This window comes from Carcharhinus amblyrhynchos, chromosome 16, assembly GCF_965287045.1.
Source record: "Carcharhinus amblyrhynchos chromosome 16, sCarAmb.v2.hapA, whole genome shotgun sequence".
In the NCBI taxonomy this organism is placed as follows: Eukaryota; Metazoa; Chordata; class Chondrichthyes; order Carcharhiniformes; family Carcharhinidae; genus Carcharhinus; species Carcharhinus amblyrhynchos.
The window spans coordinates 27,083,334-27,105,638 of NC_137339.1; the positions used below are offsets into that span (position 1 = coordinate 27,083,334).

A 22,305-nucleotide genomic window follows, 5' to 3' on the forward strand; every position below is an offset into this window, starting at 1 on the left:
ATACTTGGTATAAAAAAAAGGTGTGTCCTGTCTTTTTTATTCAAAAGTTGTCAACAGTGTCCGTGTTTCTTCACTAATTTGTATTTGCACTCGGTGATGCCTGTGCTGTCCTATTTTTAAAAAAAGAATTTTCTTATTAACATTTAGCAGGGGTTGAAGGGCCTCTTTCTGCACTGCAGGGATTCTATTTCTTTGCTCTGGCCATCTGGTGACATTTCTATCTGGGAATATTTTTCACGCATCATTTCATTCTTCATATCTATATTTTAAATTTAACAATGAAAGCTTAAAAGAAAATTTGGAACACTACAGGTGGAATTCTCCCGCTATGCTGGTCTAAAAACTGGAAATTCCCACCTGACCGTCAATGGTGTTTCACATTCTCTGCAACCCACCCACTAAAACTCCAGTGGCTGGAGGGATGGGAAAACTCCAGCCTATATATTTCACAGTAACATGATTACAGGCTGACTATCTTATAATAACCTCTAGTTACTCTAGATAACTCTTCCCCACACGTGGAAACATTCTGATATACCTTTCCTTTCAAGACAATTTCATAATTTAAAAGATCTCTAATAGATCTCTCTCAACCTCCTCTTCTCAGGAGGAAAGAGACTCAGTCTGTTCATCCTCTCATGATAACTATACCCCAGCATTTCTGGTATCACCCTCATAAATGTAGTTTATATAACTTTGTTACAAGTGTGTGCTTCTCTGTTACATTACTATAACTCCTCACAGGAAAATCAAAGTACCATACAGAAACCAACTGCTGCTTTCATGTCAGAAATGACAATAACAATAGATATTGAACTTTATTCATGTAGAGTAGATTTATTAGTGTTATAGGTAGGCTTACATTAACACTGCAATGAAGTGACTATGAAAATCCTCTAATCAACACACTCCGGCGCCCGTTCGGATATACTGAGGGAAAATTTAGCGTGGCCAATGCACTTAACCAGTCCGCCTTTCAGACTGTGGGAGGAAACCCACGCAAACACAAGGAGAACGTGCAGACTCCACACAGACAGAGACCCAAACTGAGAATCGAACTGGGGGGCCCCGTCACTGTGAGGCAGCAATGCTAACCAATGTGCCGCCATGCTGCCTGATATTGTTGTTAAGAGGTTTTATTTGCCATTTGGTTTGTCTGTGCATACACTGTTTAAAAAATCATTCTTTAATCATGTTGGGCCATTTGTTCTCGATAAAAATGTGGAACTGATATAAACATTGAGTTTTCACCGCTTTATGAAGAAATTTGCGATAGTTATTAAGAAAAGCATTTATTAAGGATTATATCAGTCAGAAAACTCATTCAAAGTGAACTCCTGCTGCAAACAGGGCTGAAATTGATGGGGCCTAGAGGTAGGATGGGGGAAGGTGTCACAAAATAGCAAGAGAAGATGGAGGTGCAATGCCTATCACTTTCCTGTTGCCATGGCATTCTGCCAATGGGAGGGAAGGTGGAGGATGACCCTTTTGCTTAGAGGCCAACTTTGCCACTTGTGAGGAATTAAGAACCTCTTCCTGCCACTGTTGGCATTTTACCAACAGTAGGTGGGTGTACCCTTTACCATGTAGCGGGATCACTTGATGAAGTTCGCTGGTCTCCCTGCAGATCCGGTAGGGGGACCTTCTAATCAAGCACTACGATTACAACAACCATCCCAAAATAACCCTCACTGACCACCGCCCCAGGTCACCTGCCTGCCTGACTCACACAATCCCCCATATACTTTGTTGTATCCATCACTGCATCTCCCAGCTAGGTGCATACTCAGCAGTGGCCACCTTGGTTGAGACAGAAGAGCTGCCTGTCCTCTAATTGGTCAGCAACACTTGGGGGTGGAACCTCACCCCTCAAAGGGACAGGAGCCCTAAAGTCAGCTCATTAGCTGCAAGTTGGGCATAAAATCTGGCCAAGGCTCCCTGAAACAGTTTTCCAGCCCATCATCCAGGCCCCCAGCAGCCAGACAATATCTAGCCCGTGCATTTTAGAAGTTACTCAATTTCAGCCTTAGTAATACGATCAAGAGAAAATTTGGTGTTTAAATGCTTGAAATAAAGAACACAAAAGCTGATGAAAATGGTAATGAGAGTTCTTTGCAGAGAGTGATTTGGGGACACCTGGCTAATGGGGACATTTGAGGAACGGAAACTTCATGGTTAGACTGGGGCCAATGAAAACCCAAGTCCCATTTTCTTGGAGCATTCTTTCCCACAACAGCATTAGCCCCTGTTGTCCCCACTGCTGTCAAATCCCTCCACTCATTGGTGGCAATGCCATGGGAAATCTGCTTTTTTTTGAAAGTTGGACATTTCCTACTAAATTTCTAACATTCATAGCCATGAAGTGGAAACTGTAGAGGTTAAAAGTAATCACCAATCTTTAGCAGCCTATCAGTGATGTTAAAGGACCAGGTCCAGTTAGACACAGTTTCACCTTTGCAACTAAATCCCCATTAGAGCAGCATAATGGCACAGTGGTTAGCACAATGGTTAGCACAGCGCCTGGGACCCAGGTTTGATTCCAGCCCAGGTGATTGTGGACCTTGCACTTCCATCCTGTATCTGTGAGTTTCCTCCGGGTGCACCAGTTTCTTCCCACAGTTACAAAGATGTGCAGGTTAGGTGGATTGGCCATGCTAAATTGCGTCTTAGTGTCCCAAGATGTGTAGGGGTTATGTGGATTGGCAGAATAAATATGTGGGGTCGCAGGGATAGGGCCAAGGTGGGATGCTCTGTTAGAGAGTTGGTGCAGACTTGATGGGCCAAATGGCCTCCTTCTGCACTGTAAGGAATTCTATGATTAGTAAGCTGTGGGATATCGAATAGCTTTTTGTAATAACATATTTTGTCAAAGTGCTGGGTATGAATATTCAATAAACAAACTAAAAGGTATCTAAAAGAATATTAGAGGGTACATCTGTAAGAGTACAGAGGGAAATTGAAGCACAGAATTGAATTGAGGTGAATTGCAAAACTGAGTGAAGATTTTAAAACAGGAATTTGGTGAGAAACGGAATTAAAAGCACTGGGTAAAAGATGGTGCTAAATATTTAAACCAAGGGAGAACTGTAACTAAGAAAATATGTAAATTAATAATCCAAGGTATTACATTACTGGATTGCAAATTGTATGTTAACCAGTTTGCAAATTCTGTTTAAAAATAAAATTTGTTTCATAATAAATCAATTATTCTGAGTTTATTGAAAGAAGCCTGATTAAAGTCTCTTTTATTCTGGATCTAACAGTAGCTAAGGTAAACAACTGGCTATTTTTGTGAGTGAATTAAATATTTACACTTTTATTGTAATCTCCGGAGTAATGGGTTAGAGAATCTGCGCACTCCTCCCATTTCAGTTGTAACAATATTAACTAACTTAAATTTACTATATTGTGATCACTACTCACTTAATGTTCCCCAATGTTTCCTTTTCTTATCCTATGTGGCTCATTTACTATTATTCCATTTGGCAATGTTTCTTCCCTTGTTGGATATTTTACATATTGGGTCAGAAAGGACTCTTCTACACATTGTAAGAACTTCATTTCCTTCTCCCTGCACTTGCCAGTTAGTCTGGGAGTGGTTAAATTTACTAATGCTTATGATCATGTTAATTTTAATTATTTAATATATTTGTCTACATATTTTTACTTCATTTCCATAATATATCCCTAATAGCATATCCATTATCTTCCAAATCTTCACTGTAATCCATTGATTACAATCTTGCAACTGTCATTATACTATTTCTGACCCAGACAGATGCCCCACTAGTCCTCCATCCATTCTTTTTCAGCTAACTAAATTATCATTTTTAACGATTAACTGTCACTCATCTCCAGTCGACAGCCTTGTTTGCATTATTCCATAACTATCCATTTCCTCATTTTTAAATATTGGCAGTTGTTTCCTGTCCCAGTATTGATGTCAGTGTCCCAGCAACTGGAACCTGACTTTCCATACCACTCTTTCAGCCACCCTATTTACTTTCTAGCAGTTTGCCCCTATACTAATTAGCATGCGTCTTGGGTGATAATTTGAAGATTGACCCCCAAGCTTCTGTTTTAAATTTACTTCCTAGTTCCTGATCCTCCCTTCCTGGAGCAGAACCTCCTTCCTGTCCTTTCCTATGTTAGTGTTATTGGTTTCAACACCACAATAACTGGTTCCTCCCTATCCTAGTGCCTCCCCAAATATTTGGAAATACTTCCAGTCTAGCACCAGGAAGACAAGTCACTCTTGATCATGAGTCCAGTAGACACTCTCTATCTCCATAATTATGGAATCCATTATGACGACAACCTTTCTATTCTGTACCCCAGCCCCAGTGAATTGCCTCCTGCTCTATAGTAACTCAGGGAGCTTTCTGATCATCCTCACCATTGCCTCTCTCCATTTCTCACAGATAATGGCTGCATGATATGCATTGAACAAGATCAGTTTCAGTGGTTTTGCCTTCTCTGCTTTGGCTAAGATCCCCGCACACCCTACTGCAAATTCACAGACCCTTCTTCCTAATCCTGTACCTCGCCATGTAGTGTGACTGTGTTCTGGAGCAAATCACCTGTATATTCCTCTCCCTCTCTTATGTATCTTGCATTCCAGTTCAACAACTCTAAGAGTAAGGATAACTCTGCATATGGACATTTCCCAAAGACTTGGTCATCCGGGATTTTTGTCTTGTCCATAAATTCCCACATTCTGTGAACCTGCGAACGAGGAAGGGTTTGAGCAATTTTGAAAAGGGGAGGCGGGAGGTGAGTGCCGTGTTTTACAGAGCAGGCGGGTAGGAAGAAAGGAAGGTACTATCCCAGAGATGGGGGCTTCCCTGAAATACAAGATCACCCCTTGAAAATAGTCCCCAACTCCTATTCCATCCTTTTTCTTTCAAAAGATGGACTGCCCACTCCTGCCTGATGGCCCACGCCAACTGTATTATGGCATGGTTGGCATATTTCCAGGGTCAATTGGCTTGGAAACAAGCTCAATTAACCCTTGATTATTTATTTATGTGGTGGTCAGACCGACTCACCCCCTGTAATGATGCCCGCTATAGACTTTGTTGGGAACATAAAGATATTTATTAATAAGGAAAAACTGTACAGAGGCCAGCAACGCCCTGACTGCTCTGGGGAAGCCAACCAGCTACCTCAGTCTATACATGTCTACAATACGCCTTCTCGGTGTCTTCAGCCTCAGCAAAAGCTGCATCCCTGGAGTGATTACCCACTCTTGTCCTAATTGGTTTCACCAGCCAGGTGGCCCTCTTCTGCTGTGTTGTCCTTAAAAGGAGCTATCACCACAATCACCACATTGCTCCCCTATGTTATATAGGGGGTGGACTTGGGGTTTGGGCAGGAAAATGATGAGTTGTGCACCTGTCTTGTTTTACTCCTACTGAAAAGGCACTTCAAAGAGGAGCTTGTAAAATCCAGCCCATTAACTCTGTATCTCTGTCTCTCCACAGATGCTGCCAAACCTTTCTATCCCTTTCAATTTTTATTTCAGATCACCAGCTATGCAGCATTTTGCTTTCATTAAAACTGCCTTTGAACTCTGGAGAGTCTACAGTTCCTGAATCATTCCACTGAGTGGCACTACAGGCTTTGTAGATGAGATGCCAAATCCCTTGCAATCAGCATGATCTCCATCTCACCCAATTCCACTTGTCTGGCAGAATTATTTCTGTGCACTTTCAAAGAAACAGGACACTCCAACTCCCCTGTCTGACAAGTAGCAAACATTTAGTCTATTTAATTCAAATTTTCTATATTCATAAGATTGAACTGGAGTAATCAATAGGTGCAATGATTGAACAGTTTTATTTGGCTTTCAAATACAGGTTATAAATACAATTTCAACAACAACTACAATAAATTGCAAAGTTAAGTTCTAATATTTGATTCTGTGCATACAAACTTAAAAGTGCACTATAAAACAAAAAACAATTTAGTAAATACCAAATTGTGCCACAGTTTTACTTCCACTTTTACCTAAATGCAAACTGGTCATGGATATGCAATGTTGCTTAACAAGAAGTATAACTCAAGAGTAAAGACTGACGCTCAAGCTGAGGGCTAGTTTATGGCGTGGGTTTCCCACTGGGTCCAGTTTAATTGTGGTTCAATGTGAAATTGAGTTCAAAACATTCTCAGGCTATGGGATCTACTAGCTGGGAGCATTTGGACCAAATTCCCATGATTGTATTCTTAGCAGATGTGTGACAGCATTTGGAAATGGACAAGATAAGCTCTGAAAATGCTTACAAGCACAAATCGGTGCCAGCTGAGTGCCACCAGCCTTCTCAGGTCTTCTGACAAATAACAAGCATTACATATGCAAATATAGATATAATTAACTTCTTACAATTAGTCAGCAGTAATTGATCTGTTTCCACGGTGGTCCTATTCCAATTGGTAAGCTTTTATGTTGTATTGTATTGCACCAACTTAAACTATATGCTTTATTTTATCATTTTCAAAATACTAAATTGGGGGTGCAAACAGTGGTGAACAGAAAATTTATGATTAGTAATAAGCTGCAATTGAAAGATTTTGGACATTTGAGGACGTATTAATGGGAAATATATTTATTATGCCTATTTTCTGTAAAGTATGCCCTGTCCTGTCAACTGTCAGTGTTATTTCCAGGTTCCTAACAGTTCTGTCAGTGTTCACAGTTTTATTGGAGTGTCAGGATTTTTTGTGGAGCCTTCTGCCGTTAGTGGGAATTTGGCCAGAGGAATGGAGTGTGACTGCAGCAGGGTGAAAGAGTTTGGTGAGCTGTGGTGGCTCAGCGAGGAAGGGTGGGGGAGACTATAGGAATTATCACTCTATAGGAATTGGCTCTTGCTTTACTACAGGGGGAGAAGCGAGCTGTTTGGTATCCAATAAGTGGTCAGGAACTATTCTACTCCCAAATTTTAACTAATACAGGAATTTGTGATAAGATTAATAAATATATAAAAGAAAATAAATAGTTGAATTAATTAATTATGTAATTAAACCACATAAGTATGGCAGGATAGGTGATGTGTCATGACTGCAGCTCCTAAATACCAGTGTAATCCAGGGCAAGCACATCTGCAGTGAATGTGTCAGCTTGAGGAGCTTCAACTCAGAGATATTGAGCTGGAGGCTGAGCTGCGGATACTGCGACACATCAGGGAGGGCAAGAGTTACCAGGATGCTTTGTACCATAAGGTGGTCACACCCCTAGGATAGGGTCTTCCGATTTGGAAGATGGTCCGGGACAGGGTGAGGGGGAGGGGTGACTTCGGCTGAGATCAGGGAAGGAAAACAAAAGAGGGCCGGAGTGCAAGAGTGTCATCCTCTGCAATTGTCCAATAAGTTTGAGGTTTCGTCAGCTTAATGAGAGTCAGGGCTGCAGGGTGGATGAGCTGACTGACCATGGCACTGTGTCACAGGAAGCTATTCAAGTGGGGGGAGCACAAAGTAATATAGTGGTACTTGGGGACAGTATGGTAAGGGGCTTTGACACTGTTCTCTGTAGCAACGAATGTGAGTCCAGACGGCTGTGTTACCGGCCCGGAGCCAGGGTTTAGGACAGCTACTCCAAGCTGGAGAGGAACTTGCAGTGGGCGGGAGAGGATCCAGTTGTCATGGTCCAAGTAAGTACTAATGACGTAGGCAGGATGAGGAAAGAGATTCTGAGTGGTCAGTCTGAGAAGCTAGGCACAAATTAAGAAGCAAACCTCAAAGTTACTAATTTCTGGATTATTACCTGAGGAAATTGGCACAGGACATTGGCATTAGAGAAATAAATGTGTAGCTCCAAGAATGGTGTGGGAGAAGTGGGTTCCAGTTCATGGAGCACTGGCAGTAGTATTGGAAAAAGTGGGATCTGTACCTGTGGGATGATCCACACTGGAAACATGCTGGGACTGGTGTTCTAGTGAGCTGCATAACTAGGAAAGTGGAGAGGGGAAACGGGATCAAATTTGGGAAGAGACTGGGTGGAATTTGCCCCCAAAAATTCCAAGTGTCATGACATCAAGAAAAGTGGGTGAACTACGCTGGTCTGCTGTGCGCGCTCCGCAGCGCAACCTTTTGTCACTTTTTTGGAGAGTAGAGAGTTGTGTGCCAGTACTGAGGGGGAAGGGGGTTAAAAACTCTGGTGAGCCGGCTGCAGAGAGTTTGGGCACTGTTTCGCAAGGACACCCGATCAGAGTGCAATGTGAGACCTCCTCCCACCCCCCCACAAACACCGACACCGCCCCCTTCAGCGGCAGCATGCTTCCCCTCAGCGATGCCCACATCGGGGCATCAGGGCCCACTCGATACCCCTGCTGGACGTCCGATGTGCTGTCCAGCATGATCCCCGACATCCCCCCCGCCCCTCGCCCCATCACCACCTCCTCCACGATCCATCCCTGCATTTATTGGAGCGGTGTAAAGGCTCCCTAGTTGTAACTACATGGCCGGACAGATTATAAAGGAAGAAATTTGGGAGCTTGTCAACAAGTACAGTGATAATCGTGGGAGATTTAATTTACATATAGACTAGAAAAATTGGGTGGGCAAAGGTAGTTTAGGTGAGGGATTCAAAGAATGTTTTGCAAATAGTTTCCTTGCTCAACAGTGTGTTTAGCCCCCCCACCCCCACCAACCAATTCCACCCCCCTCCCCCCAACACATAATTTGTCAATTGTTGTAAAAACCCAACTGGTTCTCTAATATTCTATAGGGAAGGAAATCTTCTGTCCTTCTGGTCTGACCCACAGCAATATGGTTGACTCTTAAGTGCCCTTTGAAGTGGCCTAGCAAGCCACTTATTCAAGGGCAATTAGGGATTGGGAACCAATACTGGTCCACATCTCATGAATTAATAAAAATAAAACTAAATGAAAAGGCATATAATTGTGGCAGGTTAGAATATTGCATTGAATATAAAGAGCAGAAAGAATGACAAAAAAAACTTACAAGAAGGGAAAAAGTAGAATGTGAGAAAGATAGCTAGAAATATAAAAATGGTAGTAACAGTTTCTATTAACAAAGTGAGTGGTGATCATGTTGAAGTTGTTTTTGGGGAATTGATAATAGAAACTAGGACTATGGTGGATCAGTTGACCAGGTATTTTGTAACACTACAGAGGACATAAGTAACATCCCAGAAATAGCAGTAAATCAGGGAATGGAAGGGAGTGATGAACTCAGAAATATTACAATCACCAGGGAAGTGGGACTGAGCAAATTGTTGGTGCTACAGGCTGCTAATCTCTGGGAACTGATGGACTTTATCCCAAGACTTTAAAGTATTGGTCCGGAGATAATTGATACATTGGTTTTAATTTTCCAAAATTCTCTTGATTCAGGGAAGGTTCCATTAGATTGGAAAAGAGCAAATGTTATTAAAAAAGGGAGAGAGACAAAAGGCAGGAAATTATAAGCCATTTAGTCCAACATCTGTCCTGGGAAAAAAATGTTAGAAGTTATTATTGAAGATGTTGGGGGCGATTCTCCCAAAACAATTCTAAGTGTTGAATTCACATAAAAACTTTTTTTTTCAGCGTGAGTTTCAAAATGAATTTCCCAAACTCTATGCACTGCTGAGTGCACAAGTGTGAATCAATCACTCTGAAAATTGGTGAGTGGGGTTTATCCCCACTGGAGAAGTCAACAGCACAGCACTGAGCAGGCCACTGCACAGATCTGTCAGCACTGAGATTGGTGCATGCACAGTAACCCTGCACTGCTGGTTTCCTGATTGCTGGCCAGGCCTGCGACCCCGCATTGTTGGCCATGCAAACCACTTGCGCCACGGCCCAATCCCTGGCTCCCTGGACATGTCCAGGCCAGCCTCGACGCCCCCCTCGTCCCCCCACCCTCCTGGCCATAGCCCCGATCTCCCAATTCCTTCCCCTGCCACTGGCAGCCCCAATCCACCCCCCTACCCCCCACAGCTCTGACAGCTCCCCCTCCCCCCACCACATCCAAATGGCTAGCCCCAATTGCTGCCTTCCTCCCTCTGTAGAATGGCAGCAGAACCCCCTACCCGCACTGATCTCCCCTAGAACCTGCAGCAGGTCCTGTCCCATTAGGTCCCACCTCTTTGGCACTGCCAGATGCCCAGTGGACAGTGTCAAGGTGCCTCCTAGACATTGCCACTTTATCCCTTGGGCAGTGCCAGGGCCCAGGCTAGCTTTGTCAAGGTGGCAATGCTCATGGTGCATACCTCTGGTGCCCGACCCTCTGGGAGGCCTTGATGGTCCCCTTCATTCCAGCAGGGTCAGGCCACCTGTTCCCCGCAAGTGGGGAGCTATAGTAAACCCCACTGGGGTGAAACACCCTTGGCGGGGGTGGGGGGAGATGATAGCGGGCCTGGAGACTCCAGTCCCGGGCCTGTGATGATATTTAAAATAGATTTAAATTCTCATTCCAATAAATCATTCAGCTCCACGCCGAATTCTGGCCCAGAGCTGATGACACCAGAAATCCAGCTGCCAGAGATTCATGGAGGCTGTGCCGCCCAGTGGGGAGCCCGTGAAACAGCCTCCGCTTGAGTGTCTCAGTCCATTGTGCTACAAAAGCAGCACAACGGGGGGGGGGGGATCGCCCCCATTATATTAGGGTGCTTAAAAAGATTCAAGGTAATCAGGCAGAGTTTACGTGGATTTGTGAAAGGTAAATCGTGTTTAACAAATATTGGGGTTCTTTGAAGAAATCACGTATGCTGTGGATGAAGGGGAGCTGATGGATGTACTGTAGCAGAAGACATTTGATATGGTGCACAAAATAACAAGTATTTGCTAAAGCAGTTGGGGAGGGTTTAAACTAATACGCCAGGGGGATGGGAACCTATGTAAGGAGCCCGAGAAAAGGGAGCAAGGACAAAATATGGGGAGAATGTTCCAACTACATCTAAAATCAGGAAAAAAGTTAAAAGGAAGGAGATCTGAGGAGATGTTATTAATGGAAGTGTTAAAATTCAAAAAAGGAGGTACAAAAACAAGCATCAGGGCACTTTATCTGAATGCTCGTAGCATTCGAAACAAGGTAAATGAGTTGAAGGCATAAATCACTGCGAATGAATATGTTTTGTTGGCCGTCACAGAGACTTGGTTGCAGGATGGTCATGATTGGGAGTTTAATATCCAGGGGTATCAGACTGTTCGGAGGGACCAACAGGAAGGTAAGGGAGATGGTGTAACTCTGATATCTCAGGATGACACCAGGGCAGCAGTGAGAGATGATATATGTTCTATGGAAAAAAAGGTTGAATCCATTTGTGTGGAAATTAGAAATAGTAAGGAGAAAAAGCCACTGTTAGGCATAGTCTATAGGCCACCAAATAATGACATCATGGTGCGCGAGAAATAAACAAAGAAATAACTGATGCATGTAAAAATGGTACAGCAATTATCATGGGGGATTTTAATCTACATATCAATTGGTCAAACCAAGTCAGTCAAGGCAGCCTTCAGGAGCAGTTTGTGGAATTTATTTGTGATAGCTTCCTTGAACAGTATGTAATGGAACATACGAGGGAGCAAGCTATCTTAGGTCTGGTCTTGTGTAATGAGACAGGAATAATTAATAATCTTGCAGTTAGGGATTCTCTCGGAAGAAGCAATCACAGTATGGTTGAATTTAAAATACAGATGGACCCTCAGAAGGTAAAATTCAATAACAGTGACTTGTGCTTAAACAAAGAAGACTATAGAGGGATGAGGGGGGTGTTGACTAAGGTAGACTGGGATCAAAAAGTTTATGGTGAGGCAACTGAGGAACGGTGGAGGACTTTCAAAGCGATCTTTCATAGTGCTCAGCGAACTTATATACCAGTGATAAGAAAGGACTGTAGAATAAGAGATAATCAACCATGGATCTCTAAGGAAATAAAGGAGGGCACCAAGTTGAAAGAAAATGCATACAAAGTGGCAAGGATTAGTGGGAAACTAGAGGATTGGGAAATCTTTAAAGGTCAACAGAAAGCCACTAAAAAGCTATAAAGAAAAGTAAGATGGATTATGAGAGTAAACTAGTTCAGATATAAAAACAGACAGCAAAAATTCCTACAAATATATGAAATGAAACAAGGTGCTAAAGTAAACATTGATCCTTTAGAGGATGAGAAGGGGGATGTAATAACTGAAAATGAGAAAATGGCTGAGGCATTGAACAGATATTTTGTATCAGTCATCTCAGTAGAATTCACAAATAACATGCCAAAAATTGATGACAGGAAAGCTATGGCAGGTGAGGACCTAGAAACTATCATTATCACGAAAGAGGTAGTGATGGGCAAGTTAATGGAGCTAAAGGTAGGCTAGTCTCCTGGTCCTGATGGAATGCATCCCAGGTACTAAAAGAGATGGTGGGAGTAAAAGCAAATGCACTAGTGGTAATTTACCAAAATTCGCTGGACTCTGGGGTAGTTCCCGCAGATTGGAAAACAGCAAACGTGACCGCTGTTTAAAAAAGGAGGTAGACAAAAGGCGGGTAGCTATAGCCGGTTAGCTTAACTTCTGTAGTTGAAAAAATGCTTGAATCTATCATCAAGGAAGAAATACTGGGACACCTGGATATAAATTGTCCATTGGTAAGATGCAGCATTGGTTCATGAAGGGAAGGTCATGTTTGACTAATTTGATGAAATTCTTTGAGAGCATTACATGTGCAATGGACATTGAAGAACCTGTGGATGTGGTGTATCTGGATTTCCAGAAGGCATTTGATAAGATGTTGCACCAAAGACTGATACAGAAAAAAAGGTGTACAGCGTAACGGGTAATGAATTAGCATGGATAGAGGATTGGTTAATGAGCAGAAAGCAAAGACTGGGGGGTAAATGGGTCCTTTTCTGGTTGGTGATCAGTGACTAGTGTTGTGCCTCAGGGATCAGTATTAGGTCCGCAGTTGTCTACAATTTACATGGATGATTTGGAGTTGGGGACCAAGTGTAGGGTATCAAAATTCACAGATAACAATAAGATGAGTGGCAGAGCAAAGTGTGCTGAGGTTCTGAAAATCTGAAAAGGGATATAGATAGTCTGAGTGAACAAGAGCCTAGCAGACGAACTATAATGTTGGTAAATGTGAGAACATCCATTTTGGTAGGAATAACAGAAAATGGACTATTATTTAAATGGTAAAAAATTGCAACAGGCTGAAACACAGAGGGACCTGGTGTCTTCGTGCAAGAATCACAAGGAGTTGGTTTGCAGGTGCAGCAGGCGTTTGAGAAGGTAAATGGAATTTTGTCCCTCATTGATAGAGGGATGGAATTTAAAAACAGCAAGGTTATGTTGCAGCTGCATACGGTGCTGGTGAGGCTACACCTAGAGTGCTGTGTATAGTTTTGGTCTCCTTACTTGAAAAAGGATATACTGGCACTGGAGGGGGTGCAGAGGAGATTCACTAGGTTGATTTCAGAGTTAACAGGGTTGGCTTATGAGGAGAGACTGAATAGACTGGGCCTATACTCATTGGACTTCAGAAGAATGAGGAGAGATCTTATAGAAGCATATAAGATTATGAAGGGAACAGATAAGATAGAAGCAGGGAAGTTGTTTCCACTGGTGGTGCAACTAGAACTAGGGGCATAGCCTCAAAATAAGGGGAAGCAGATTTAGAACTGAGTTGAGGAGGAACTTCTTCACACAACGGGTTGTGAATCTGTGGAATTCCCTGCCAGTGAAGCAGTTGAGGCTACCTCATTGAATGTTTTTAAGGTAAAGATAGATAAATTTTTGAACAATGAAGGAATTAAGGATTATGGTGAGTGAGCGGATAAGTGGAGCTGAGTCCACAAAAAGATCAGCCATGATCTTACTGAATGGCAGAGCAGGCTCGAGGGGCCAGATGCTCTACTGCTCCTCCTAGTTCTTATGTTCTTATGGTGTAGGGGGTAACATATATTGTATTGAAGGTGTATTGAAGGTTGGTTAAATCAAATCAAATCAAAGCTACCAGGATACAGAAAGTTGGCATAAATGTGTTTTTTTCTAACTGGCAGGGTGTGAAGACTGGTTTTCACAGGGATCATTGTGAAGGTCGCAAACCTTTTAGAAATTAAATAAATTATTTGGATGAAGGGATGGAAAATAGGGTTTCGAAATTTGCTGTCAACACAAAGATAGGTAGGAAAGTACATTGAAAAGAAGATGTAAGGAGACTACAAAGGAATGAGAGAAATGGGGAGAAAGTGCAACCTGCACATTCTTTTCCTGATGGAAGAAGGTGGAAGAGAAAATGTCAGGGGCACATGGGGTCCTTAATTACGCTGGCTGCTTTTCCAAGGCAGCAGGAAACGTAGACCGAGACAATGGATGGGAGGCTGGGTTGCGTGGTGGACTGGGCTTCCTTCATGACCCTTTGTAGTTTCTTGTGGTCTTGGGCAGAACAGGAATTATACCAAGCTGTGATACAACCAGAAAGAATGCTTTCTATGGTGCATCTGTAAAAGTTAGTGAGAATCGTAGCTGACATGCCAAATTTCCTTAGTCTTCTGAGGAAGTAGAGGCATTACAGGGATTTTTTAACTATAGCGTCTGTGTGGAAGGACCAGGACAGGTTGTCAGTGATCTGGACACCCAAAAACTTGAAATTCTCGACTATTTCTACTTCAAGGAAGATTTGAAGAAATAAGACCGTTGTGAACAGCAGAAGACCTTGTTTTCTTCAGTATCCTTCTTCATTTAAATAAATACACACCTTAATATTTCTACTTCCCTTGGCATTTATTTCTCTACATAACACTAAATGGAAGAATTAATAAATACTCAACACAGAATTTTGCGATTATATATATTTTTAAAATATTGTGCCCTCAGCCATCTTAAAAATGACAAGATTTTTGAAGTATCCTTAGTTCCTTTGGAATCCTCAGTTCTGAGATGGATAATGACATAAATATCACCTATATACACCCAGAGCTCTCCTATGTCCTTGCAACCATTATTGTATGTTATGTGATAGTTCATTAGGTTTGTTCATTAGGTTGGGCCCTTCCCACAGATTTCCTGTCAGCGCAATATTCACTTTGGATGACATTTGCTGCTGGACTTTGCACTGATATTTTATACATTCAAAAATCCTCAAGCTTGCTAGGCAAGGGAATTGGAACACTAACGTAAACCATTCAAAATAATGTGTCCTCTGCAAAAGAAATTCACACCCTTTCAAATTTAATTGAAGATAATTTTTTGGGAAACCGCTTCGAAAATACTAAAATTCTCCAAGTCACCGTAACCCTTGTACCGGCCGCTGTTCCTATCTTGAATCAACTTCCATGTCTTGTTAGCTGACAAGCTCATCAATATTGTAAGTTCAGACAAGGTTCATTCCAAACTGGTTATTAACCCAGTTACGAAAGTACTCTGTTAGTTTGTGATGACATATTGCTCAGGTGAAGAGTAGTGACTCATTGCAATGACTCCCCTTGTCACTAATCAAGCTTAAGTTTGCTGGTAGGCTTTCTGTCCACAGCCAGGTGGGTCTATTGAATAATTGGGGCAAATGCTTGACTCATTCACAGGATGACTGGGGCACACACCTCATAGAGCCAGTGTAGTTTTGAAGCAGTGACATAGGCTGATTTAGTCTAAAATATAAATGTTTAAAATTCAAATCTAGAAAAGTCTAAAATAATCTATCCAACAGGCTGATATGGTTTTTAAATGGCTGGATGGATCGTGATAGAAAGTGAATAGATAGTTGTAATTAGATGTGGTGGCCTGGAGTTTCTGTGAGGTTGTCCTGGGTTTTTTTTCAATGCAATTTGCCTAAGTTTGCTGAATCAGCACAAGAGAGTGAAGAATTTCAAGCAGAAATTACATGCAGTGCACATCAATATTCCACGCCTGTTACAGTGGTTTAAAAAACATAGCACTGGAAACTAGCACCACTCACAAAACCGACTACAACCCAGGTCAAAATAATTACCATGGTCACTTGCTACTAAAAGCGTTCATTTACAGTCCTTTGAAGAGGGTCTTTAAATGTAAACATTTCTTGATGCAAGACACCTTAAGAAAACTTTTGGTCAGAATTTTACCGACTCATCCGCCACAGTAATCAGAGTGGGTGAGAGGGCAGAGCATGGGACCATTGACCTAGGGTGGGATTTTACGATTTTGGGACAAGCAAGGCCGTAAAAACCCATCCTTTAAGTCAGAAACTGGCTAGCTTAAACCAACAAAACTAGCAAATAAAAATGGAAAATGCTGGTGAAGCTCAGTGAGCCTGACATCATCTATGGAGAGAGAATAGACCCAACGTTTTGAGTCTGGTTGACCCTTTGTCAGGGTCCCTCTCTACACAGAATCTGTCAGACCTGCTGAGTTTCTCCAGCATTTTCTACTTGTATTTCAGATTCCAGTATTTGCAATATTTTGTCTTTATATTAAACCTAGTAAATGGTTCAGGATTGTTTTCTTAAAGTCAATTTTAATTAATTAAAATTGGATTAGCTATAGGTGCTGATCGAGATATTCTGAGTAAAAATAGTTATTTTTGTTTTTAAATCCATTGTTAGCAATATTAATAAAATGGAACTCTTCAATGCAACAAGGATTTTTTTACTTCCAAAAAAGCACATTTTCAAACGTTGCCTGATGGAGCTGGTATGTGACAAATTTTACAGTTGACAAAATGCAAATGAATTTGAACAGAAAGCAATAACGTAAATTCTGAGAATGAGCACAATTTGTGCCCAGATTACCGATTGCACCCAAAGCGGATACTTTTGGTTCTGTTTGTGAGTTTAGCAATTCCCCTAAGCAAATATTTGTGCGTTTATTAGCTCTACTTAAAACTACCTTGATTAGAAGAACCTAAGTCCTGCGATATTACTGGGTAATAATTAAACCAATCTGTTGCTCAATGGTCTAGTATATTTAGGTAGTAGATCTTGTTACTTGGTAATCTGGTGCATTTATATAGAAATAAGCTCAGTAGATATCAGGAATGACTTGTAGTTTGGAAAATAGGGTTTTCGTTTAAATTACCATTGGTCTCAGTGATAAATTGTCCTCTTGTTTTGGCTCCGCATATTGAAAAGCTAATGTGATAAGCAGATTAGAGCACAACTCCAGTTACCTGCGGTCACATGAAGGTGAAGACGTCAGGCAGGCATTTAATTTATGTTTGTTCTCAATTAGGTTCTGGGGCTCATACCTGTAATAAACAATAGAGTTGCCATCAGTCATTGCTCCTTTTGCTATGCTTTTCCATTATTGCGTCGGTTTCACCCTCTAGACTGCTCTTCATACCAGCAGATGCAAAGAACGGTATGATTAATGAGTAATCTGGATGGTTATTAGCTGTACTCATTGTAGTAGAAATTCATTTTGGTGCAGCAGAACAGATGGTATTGCGCTGATCGCCTGTTACAGACACGGCCCAATATCCAGCTCCAAAAATGTCAATTAAACTGAATATCCACTGGGACATTTAATAAACTTCCAATGCAACACTGCCTATTTTGCACTTCTGTTTAATTCAGTAAATCCTCGCTTAAGCAACATTCATGCACAATAAGTGTCAGGCAATGAGCAGCTCCACTAAGAACCTAACCATCTCCTCGCGACATTTAGCAGCATTGCCATCACTGAATCTCATACCATCAACATCCTGGGGTTACAACTAAAAGGGAACATAACTAGACCAGCCACATATACACAAAGGCTATAAGGGCAGGTAGGGGCTGGGAATTCTGCTGTGCATAGCTCATCTCCTGATTTCCTAAACATTCAACTGTGTACAAGGAACAAGTCACAGAATTGATGGAATATGCTATATTTTCCTGGATAAGTGCAGTTCCAACAATACTCAAGCAGCTTGACAAAGAAGCCCACCTGACCAGCAACTCATCCACTACCCTAAATATTTACTCCCTCCACCACCAACACACTGTGGCAGCAGTGTATACCATATGCAAGATGCATTGCAGCTAAATATCCAGGCTCCTACAACTGCACCTTCCAAACAGACAACCTCTACCACCTTAAATAACAAGACTAGTAGATGTATGGAACACTACCATCTACAAGTCCCCTCTAAGACACACACAATCCTGATTTGGAAATACATTGCTGCATCACAGTCATTGCTGGGTCAAAAACCTGGAACTCCCTCCCCAAAAACACTGATGTGGTGTATCAACACCACATGGATTGGAATGGTTCAAGAAGGCATCTACTGTAAAGGACTGTTAGGAATTGGCACATGAATTAATAATAAAAAGTTTTCAAATTATTGCAAACAAAATAAATTGCTTGTGCACATGTACCTTTGTTTACACAATGAGAGAGCTATCTTCCATTTCCTTGGATAATGTGAAGTTAATTAACTCATGACGACTAACTTCAATTGCTGTTTTAATGTAATATTTTAAACGATATGTGGGAATTTCAATTTGTCACTAGGTGAAAACATTGGGAGTTGATTGTCTTTATAAAAACAGCACGTGGAAAAGATTATGAGTGCTCCTGACAAAGTTGGAAATAATCCTCAATAGCTCCATGACAACAGCTGGACTCAAGCTTATTTCTCAACTTCAGGTACAAATTGTAAGGTTTTCTATTTATGATCTCACTGTTTGGAGAACAATGCATACAAAGGGGTACCAATTAAAGAGGGAACAAGATTTGGATGAGAATGCAGCTGGTAGGTATGTTTTGATATTATGGAATAATAATTTTCAATAAACTTCCATGCAGATGATGTCAAATTCCAAAGCTCTGATTGTGGAGCCAAGCTTGGGAATTGGAAGGTAATGCTATAACATTGTAGCCCTAATTCTCTAGCCCATGCACTTTGCAAGCAGAACTTACTTCTGGGAATGCAGGATTGTAGAACTTAAAGCTTGACAATCATTGTTAATTACAACACAATCATAAATGTACTTACATATTACCCAAATAGCACACAAGAAAAATGTGTACTTGATACAGAAATTAGAGACACATGACAGGCATTAAAATACAGGACTGTCATTGAAAGATGTTAGTATTCTCATCTACTAACACCAGTGATAATGATTTCTAGGATAGTATTTTTAGTTATGTTACTGTTGCCATTTTCACTCATTCACAAGTCACCTTGGGACTGACTTTTGATAATTTTGTTGATGGCCTAATGACACTCCTGGAAATAGCAGCGTTGCACGAAAATGTCATCTGCGTTGATTGAAGTTCCCTATCTTCTGATATGGATTTATGACCTCAAACATGGGCTTTTGTGGAAACAGCAATTGAAGGGGCAAATTTAATCCTTCTGGGATTAAACTGAAGGAATTTAAACTGGGAATGCTTAGATAGCAAGTTATTTTTCAAAATAACCAGCTTCAGAACAGTTCATTTCCAGTTTTACCAGAGGAAACATGTGGGATGGAATCCAATCCACTTACAGCAGGTGGGCCAGTCATTGAAATCTTTTCATGAGCCTGTACACCTCTATTTTACCAAGGTTTCTATTTCAGGAAAGCTAGCATGTGAAAGAAAATGAATAAAGCTGGATCCATGAGGTGAATGCTTTCATAGCACTTCTTGTGGATCAGGAGAAGCAGGAATGTTTTCTCTAGGTCAAATAAGCTAATCTGGAAGCCCAAGATCCATGATGTAACCACAAAATCATCAACTCCTCCCAGTCTCCTCCTGACCCCCAATTTCTCCATGATAAACTATCTCCTCTATATCTGCTGCCTAAGATCTGTCAACTAGTTCAACAATGACAGCTTCCAGTTATGTTTTTCAATCCGGCTTCTACACTCTAGTAATCAGCCAGATCAAACCAGCACTAAGCCTACCTCCTTTTTGGTTACCACCATGCATTACAGCACAGCAGTTAGACAGGCTACCAAGTGTGGAACCATAGGCCTAAGATTCCCAAGTTTCCAGACCATAATTTCTACCTCTACTTTGAAACCATTCTATAGCAAATATTGGGGTCAAAATGGTTTTTAAATATAATGCACTTTCCTGACATCTAGAAAGCATTGCTTTTAAGAGTTGTTAAGAGGCTAAGGATATTGCCTAGAGCCCTTGTGAACCATGTGCAACAAATTTTCCACAGGCGCTGTGTCTTTGCCTATCAAACTCTCATCTGTCCCAGCACCCTAGCATTGTCAGTATTACAAGAGTCAGTTCTCCAGCTGAGATAACCTGCAGCTCCACCCATCCCTAATGAGCCAACTCCCATACAACATCTCGAGATGTCCATCATGAGGCACTGGATGGTTGTGAGTGTAAGGCAGGGGCAGATTGGGGGTGGAGAGTAGCAGTAGAGCTTGGTCTGGTAGAAGGGGTATAGTTTTCCTTGGCTAGGGAGGGAAAAAAATCAATCCAGTTTTCAGTCCTGATCTCTATCTATGAATGCCACCTCAAAAAGAAAATCATGTGAATGCTTGCTAAGAACTGACTTGGGCTCAGCAGTGATAACTCTACAGAACAGATTGCACTCACTGTCCAGGTTGGCAAGTGAGTCATTCTAAATTGAGATAAGTAGAGTGTTGCCATCACTTTTGGAACCGTTGGGGTGCTGTAGTAAAGTTCTGCTCCCAACACAGTTGGATGCGATCCTAATTTACGGAATCAACTCTATAATAAGAACATAAGAAATAGGAGCAGGAGTAGGCCATCTAGACCTTCGAGCCTGCCCCACCATTCAATAAGATCATGGCTGATCTGAAGTGGATCAGTTCCACTTTCCTGCTCTCTCCCCATAACTCTTAATTCCCTTGTCTGTCAAAAACCTATCTACCCGTGACTTAAATATATTTAGCGAGGTAGCCTCCACCACTCCAATGGGCAGAGAATTCCAGAGATTCACCACCCTTTGAGTGAAGAAGTTCCTCCTCAACTCTGATCTAAACTGCCCCCGCCCCTTATCTTGAGGCTGTGTCCTCTAGTCCTGCTATCCTTTCTAAGTGGGAAGAATCTCTCTACCTCTACCCTATCCATCCTCTTCATCATCTTATACATCTCTATAAGATCCCACCTCATCAACTTCAACAAGTACAGACCCAGTCTATTTAGTCTCTCTTCATAGTCCAACCCTCTCATCTCCGATATCAGCCTAGTGAACCTCCTCTGCACTCCCTCCAAGGCCAATATATCCTTCCGCAAGTGCGGCGAACAAAACTGCACACAGTACTCCAGCTGCAGCCTCACCAGTATCCTGTACAGTTGCAGCAAGACATCCCTACTTTTATATTCTATCCCCCTTACTATGAAGGCCAATATTTCATTCGCCTTCTTGATCACCTGCTGCACCTGCAGACTGGGTTTTTGCGACTCGTGCACAAGAACCCCCAGGTCCCTCTGTACCGTAGCATGCTGCAGCTTTTCACCTTTTAAGTAATAATCCCTCCTACTATTATTTCTGCCAAAGTGGATAACCTCACACTTGTTAACATTATACTCCATCTGCCAGGTCCTCGCCCTCTTGCTCAGCCTATCCAGATCTCTCTGCAGACTTTCCACACCCTCCACGCAATTTGCTTTTCCACTCATCTTTGTGTCATCAGCAAATTTCGTCACCCTACACTCAGCCTCCTCCTCCAGATCATCTATATAAATGGTAAACAGTTGAGGCCCCAGCACCTGCGGCACTCCACTAGTCATCAACCACCAACCAGAATAGTACCCATTGATACCAACTCTCTGCTTCCTATTAGACAGCCAATCCTCTATGCACACTAACACCTTACCCCCAATTCCGTGCACCCTAACCTTCTGTAGCAACCTTTTATGAGACACCTTATCAAATGCCTTTTGGAAATCTAAAAATACCACATCCACCGGTTCCCCTCTGTCTACTGCACTAGTCACATCCTCGTAGAAATCCAATAAATTTGTCAAACATGACTTCCCCTTAATGAAGTTAACGATGTTCCAGCAGTATCCTGGATTCCTGTTTCCATTTAAGAGGGCTGCAAAAACTCCCCAAAGATTATTTTGTGGTAAGTCTGTGCCTTGAAGAAAGAGAGGCTTGCACTAATATAGTTCCTTTCACAGTCTCATTCTAAAGCACTTCACAACCAATGAAATGTACTCACTGTTGTAATGTAGAAAGGTGGAAGTCACTTTATCCACCACAAAATCAATCACAGAAATGTGATGATGATCATTTGGTCTGGTGTTGGTTGAGAAATAAATATAGGCCTGGACACTTGTTGGGAGAAATCCCCAGCTCTTTTTTCAAAATTATGCTGTGGGATCTTTTACATCCACATAAGAGGGCATTGGGCAGCCTCTCAAATGAAAAATGTGCAGCTCTCCTTCAGCACTGTACTGGAGAGCCACCTGAGGTTTTGTGCTTCACTAA

At 41.8% G+C, this 22,305-nt stretch overlaps 1 long non-coding RNA gene across 4 annotated transcripts in view; it reads right to left on the minus strand.

Annotated features, from left to right (window-relative positions):
• LOC145353916 (uncharacterized) overlaps positions 1 to 22,305 on the minus strand; it is a 58,908-nt gene that overhangs the window by 30,496 nt on the left and 6,107 nt on the right. For all 4 annotated transcript variants that reach the window (XR_013888776.1, XR_013888777.1, XR_013888778.1 and 1 more), the window contains one exon: positions 17,077 to 17,154. This is a non-coding gene — a long non-coding RNA (uncharacterized LOC145353916). The remainder of the gene's footprint in view (positions 1 to 17,076; positions 17,155 to 22,305) is intronic.